Source organism: Cynocephalus volans, chromosome 6 (genome assembly GCF_027409185.1).
Source record: "Cynocephalus volans isolate mCynVol1 chromosome 6, mCynVol1.pri, whole genome shotgun sequence".
In the NCBI taxonomy this organism is placed as follows: domain Eukaryota; kingdom Metazoa; phylum Chordata; class Mammalia; order Dermoptera; family Cynocephalidae; genus Cynocephalus; species Cynocephalus volans.
This window is the reverse complement of record NC_084465.1, coordinates 88,930,548-88,936,547: the sequence shown is the minus strand read 5'-3', so window position 1 is coordinate 88,936,547 and position 6,000 is coordinate 88,930,548.

Below are 6,000 nucleotides of genomic sequence, written 5' to 3'. Positions count from 1 at the left end.
TGAGGGCGTGTAGGAATGCGTTTCCTCTGTAAGGTGGTGTCTCTTCAGCATTGGCTGAGGTGCTCATGAGATGAGGCGGGGGGTTCATCGTTACCTAGAAGCTGGTAGTTTCTAAGCAAAAGCTGGTTTAAAGGCCTGATTAGAGATTTTTCCCACTTGGGCTTGAAGAAACCTAATGATACAGGGCAAGAAAAGGCAGGTTATGAGGATAATGATTAGAGGTCCCCAAATGGGCCAAATCCAAGTTAGGACAGTGTAAGAACCCAAATGCCCCAAGGGATCACACCCTGATCCTTCTTGGCCACACCCACCCCAAGCCCCATGCAGTATGCTAAGTAGGGATTGTATTTTAAGCCAATCAGCCTTCCCTTAAAGCCCTATATATATGTGTGTGTGTGTGTGCTGCCTAATAAACAAGCTCTCTCCGGTGGATCGTCAACTGGTGTCGACTCGTCCTTTCATTTGGTGCCGAAACCCGGGACGGAGTTTCTCTCGAGCGGTGACACTTTTCGGATCACAGTGGCAATACTTTCCGAGCTGCCCCTCGGGGCTCCCTCCAGCTGTAACACTTTTCAAATGGCAGCGGCAGCACTTTTCGAGTCGCCCCTCGGGAACTCCGTCCCGCCAGGACCGGCCTCCCTTCCACCGCTCACCACTGACGGTCCACCCTCGTTCATTCTTTTCGGCACTGGTTCCTTCCACTCACCACCGGCTCATCATTAGGTAAGCTCCCTTTCCTAAAGGGCACCAGCCCTTTTTCAGGCTACCACAGGCCCCTAACGCCCATACCCCACACCACCACAGTCTTCACGACCACCATAAATTCCCAAACTATAACAGGTTCCAAAGCCCCGGTAAACTTTTACTTTCATTTTTGGAGGTTAAAAGCCCCATTCTGTTCTCTCCTTCACCCTCCTGTCCACCACTCTCTTCTCTCCACTTCCCGGGTCCGGACCCGATCAGAAAATCCTGGTGCTAGGTTCCTTCAGGCACCGGGCTTTTGCCCTAGAGAAGTGGAGGTCTGAGTGACGACCAACATCTCCCTTCTCTCCTCCTGGTTCCTACCTGAACCTGTCCGGACTGACGTGACCTACTGGGGACGCCCTCTAGGATCCCGCCTTTCCCAACCGGCTGACCTGACGGATCTGTCTTATCACTAATCTCTGTCTGATTTCTCTCTAAATTCCCATTAAGAGACCAGAATGGGCTCTTCCTCCTTCTCCCTAGGGGACTCTCCACTTCAATGCCTTCTGAAAAGCCCCACCAACCTTTCCCTCAGGCCGGATATTGAGCCCAAACTCCTCACCAAATTCTGTACACAAGATTGGCCTTATTATCCTTTAGATAATCAAAACACATAGCCCCCTGAGGGCACACTAGATCCTAACATTCTACGAGACCTCTTTAACCACTGCCAGTGCATAAAAAAATGGAAGGAGATCCCCTACATCGAGGCTTTTCGCCTCTTGGCTCAGAACCCCGCCCTCTGCTCCTCCTGTGCTCCCTCTCAAGTCCTTTTAGCCTGTAAACCCTCTTCACAGTCACCCCTCGATTCTTCCACCTTCGACCCTGCTGATGAACCCCCACCCTACTGACCTCCTCCTCCCCCAGCGCCTCCGGCGCCTGCTCCTCCTCCCCCGTCATCCGCGTCACCTTCTGCACCTCCTGTGCCATCCACTCCTCCGTCTTTACTCTCCCCTACTCCTGACCCACTAAGCCCCACTTTCACCTGTTCCTGAGGACCACCCCCACCCCTTTAACAATTGCCCAACTATGCGAGGTAGCTGGGGCTGAAGGAGTAGTTAGGGCCCATGTTCCCTTTTCCCTAGCTGACCTTACAGAATTAGAAAAAAGACTAGGCTCTTTCTCTACCAACCCTACCACCTACATTAAAGAATTCCAATGGATCCTGCAGGCCTACAGCCTCACACATCATGACATCTTCATGCTCCTAGCCAATACCCTCCTCCCTGAGGAACACCGTAGGGTCTAGGATACAGCCCACACCCATGCCACTGACACCCATCGTACCAATCCAGATCACCTGCCAGGCCCCCAAGCAGTCCCAGAACAGGAACCTAATTGGGATTATAACACAGCCCAGGGAATCCAGGCTCGAGACTGTTCTGCCTCTTGCTTAATTGGCCTCAAGAAATCGGCTCGCAAGGTCGTCAACGTCCAAAAAATTCAAGAAATTGTCCAAAAAAAGGAAGAAACTCCCTCTGAGTTCCTCAATAGATTAACTCAGGCCTTTCAACAATACACTAAGTTAGATCCCAACTCTGAAGACGGCCAGCATGTCCTTATGACCTATTTCCTGGCCCAATCCTACCCCGACATTAAAACTAAATTTAAAAAATTAGAGTAGGGTCCTGCAACCCCTCAGACCGAAATCCTATCAGTGGCCTTCAAGGTTTTTCATAATCGGGAGGAGGAAAAAGAACGTCGAAAACAAAAGGCCGACCACGCCAACTTCCAGATGTTGGCCCGGCTTATCAAACCCCCTGGGCGCCCTCCCACAGCCTCTACCTCTAAGCCTCCACCTGGAGCCTGCTTTAAATGTGGGAGAGAAGGACATTGGGCCAAGGCTTGCCCCACCCCCAGGCCACCCACCACTCCTTGTCCAAAATGCAAAAAGAAGGGACATTGGGGATCTGATTGCCCCCTTTCCCGAAGGGGTGAGGGACCAACTGCCTCACAGTCCCCCGAACCGTGGACACCACCTATGGTGGGCCTCGCTGAGGAGGACTGACGGAGCCTTGGGCCCTTCCCGACCATCTCTATAACAAAGCAAGAGCCCAGGGTATCCATGGTTGTGGACGGCCACCCAATATCTTTCTTCCTGGACACTGGAGCCACCGTTTCAGTCTTAAGGGAATATAAAGGCCCCACCACCTCCAGCAGCTCTCCTATAGTCGGGGTAGGAGGTAAACAAATCTTTCCCCCAAAAACCCGTCTTTTAACCTGCTGCCTTCAAGGCACTCAATCCGTTTTCTCCCATTCCTTTCTAGTCATGCCACAATGCCCCGTCCCCTTGTTGGGTCGGGACATTCTATCACGGCTTCAAGTCTCCATTACTTTGCCCCTGTCCTCTTCCTCTTCCTCCGTTTCCTTCCTCCTAGCGCTAGTTCAAGCCCAAGATCCTACTAATTCCACCCCTCCAAAGAAGTCCTTACCCGTCCTGACACACCCTGTTAACGCCACAGTTTGGGACACTGCCAGCCCCGCTCTGGCCCAGTGTTCCCCTGTACACATAAAACTAAAAGACCCCTCCAAATATACTTGTCGGGCTCAGTATCCGTTAACCACAACAGCCCTCCTCAGGTTAAGCCCCATCATTCAGGACCTATTAAAAAAGGGATATCTCCGTCCCACTCGCTCCCCTTTCAATACTCCCATACTCGCTGTAAAAAAACCTAATTGCGCCTTTCACCTCGTCCAGGATCTCCGCCTTGTTAACACTGCTGTCATTCCCATTCACCCCCTTGTATCAAATCCATACACTCTTCTCTCCAAGGTCCCAGCGACCTCTACTCATTTCTTGGTTCTTCGATAGGCCCTTCTAACAGCCCCTGCACTTCATCTTCTTGATCTAACTAAACCCTTTTTCCTCTATGTTCATGAAAATACGGGACAAGCTCTGGGCATTCTAGGACAGAATTATGGCCACTCCTTTGCCCCCGTAGCATACCTATCAAAACAATTGGACCCCACTGTACAAGGCTGGGCACCCTGTTTAAGAGCCCTGGCAGCGGGGCAGTTACTGCATAAGGAGGCATCCAAATTAACATCTGGGGCACCTCTCACCATTCTCTCACCACATCACCTTAAAGACCTCCTTACCTATAAGGCTCTCCAATCCCTCCCACCTTCCAGAATCCTAACCCTCCTATCCTCCTTTCTGGAAAATCCTGCCCTATCCTTCACTACCTGCCCACCCCTAAATCCGGCTACCCTACTGCCTATACCAGATTCCCCCAAAACCCCTTTGCACAGCTGCATAGAAAGCCTTCAAAATTTTATACCTTACCACTCTTCCATCACTGAGGGACCCCTATCTCATGCTGATCTCACATGGTTCACGGATGGGTCCTCATTCAAGGAAGGGAAACACTCATTACGTGGGTTATGCCATAGTCTCCCTTGATTCGGTTATAGAAGCTCAACCTTTACCCAAGGGTACTACCAACCAGCAGGCTGAACTTATCGCTGCCACGCGAGCCTGTGTTCTAGCTGAAGGAAAAACTCTTAACTTACACACGGACTCCAAATATGTCTTTCATATACTTCTCTCTCATGCCACCATATGGAAAGAACGCGGTCTGCTTAACACCAAGGGTAACAATCACCAACTCAGCTTTAATCTCCACATTAATTGAGGCATCCCATTTACCTTGTAAATTAGGAGTCATTCATTGCAGATCCCACCAGAGGGACGATTCCCCAATCACTCGCGGGAATTGTAAGGCTGACCTCACCGCACGCACTGCGGCACGGCACCCACAGACACAAAACCAACTTCCCATTCTTCCATACGGCTCCCAAGGTTCACAGACACCCACTCAGCCTCAACCGCCTAATGATGATAAGTCCTCTCTCTTTCGCTTGCTCCATGACCTGTTTACAAGCCTTCTTCTCAGTCACCCCATCTGACAAAACCCTCTTACAAAAAATTTCCTCCTCATGCACAATCTGCCAGTGTACCAATCCTAACACCCCTCTCAAACCTGGGCCATACCCCTCCCAACAGGCCAGAGGTCTCACACCCGCAGCCGACTGGCAAGTCGATTTTACGCACATGCCTTCTGTCCGGCGCCTCAAATACCTCTTGGTGTTTGTTGATACATTTTCAGGATGGGTGGAGGCATTCCCAACATCCAATAAAAAGTCCTCCACCGTAACCCAGACTCTCCTTTCCCAAATCATCCCATGATTTGGGATGCCCACTTCCATTCAATCTGACAATGGACCTGAATTTACCGCCTAGGTAATACAGAAACTCTCCCAGTCACTCTCTCTCCCCTGGCACCTACATTGCCCTTACCGACCTCAGGCATCTGGAAAGGTAGAGAGAACCTACAGAACCTTACTAAATTGTCTCTGGAATTACACCTTGATTGGATCCATCTTCTACCTCTCGCTCTACTCAAGACCAGATCTCTCCCAAAAAGACCCTCCAATCTTTCCCCTTTTGAAGTCATGTATGGTAGGCCCCTCCTACCCCCGGGGATCACAGCAACTGAAGGACCCATACCACGCACCATGGCCTTACCCTTGCTCTCCCACCTTCACACCGAATTATGGAAGTACCAGGACTGGCTACTTCCAGATCTGTCACTTTCCAAAAATAACCTTTCACTCAGCCCAGGCCAATTAGTATTCTACACTTCCCTGGAACCCAAAACCCCCCTAACCCCTACGTGGGAAGGCCCATGTCCTGTCATCCTTTGCACTCCAACTGCTGCTAAACTTGCCCTGCCAGGTAATCATGTTACTCCATGGATTCATATTTCCAGGCTGAAGCCTTACACTCAGGATCAGCTCTCGGCCACCGAGAACTCCAATAACAAGCTTCAAATGAACTTAACACACCATTCTTTTAAGTGTATCCCTCATCCTACCGACCCTTTCAAACTCCGCCTATCCCGGACCTCAGCCTTACCCCCAATTCCGGAGACATGAACCTTCTCCTTGGCCTTCTCCTGTTCTTTTCATTTCACCCAGGGAGCTTTCAGGCCCCTCTGCTAGCTCCCCAGGGTCACCCATTTACACCTGGCAACAGATCATTTCTGAAACACTCATCTTTCTCTCTCTCTCCCGGAAATTGTTTTCTTTGCGCCTCTCTCATGCGACCTCTCCTGGCGGCCGTCCTCTTAAATGCTTCCCTTCCTCTCGATGTTACCTCCTCCCCACCATCAGAACCCCTTAACCTTCCGGACGTCCCTCTCTGGGAGCCCGACAACAAACACAATAACACTTTGTTGCCCCATCACTGTTTCA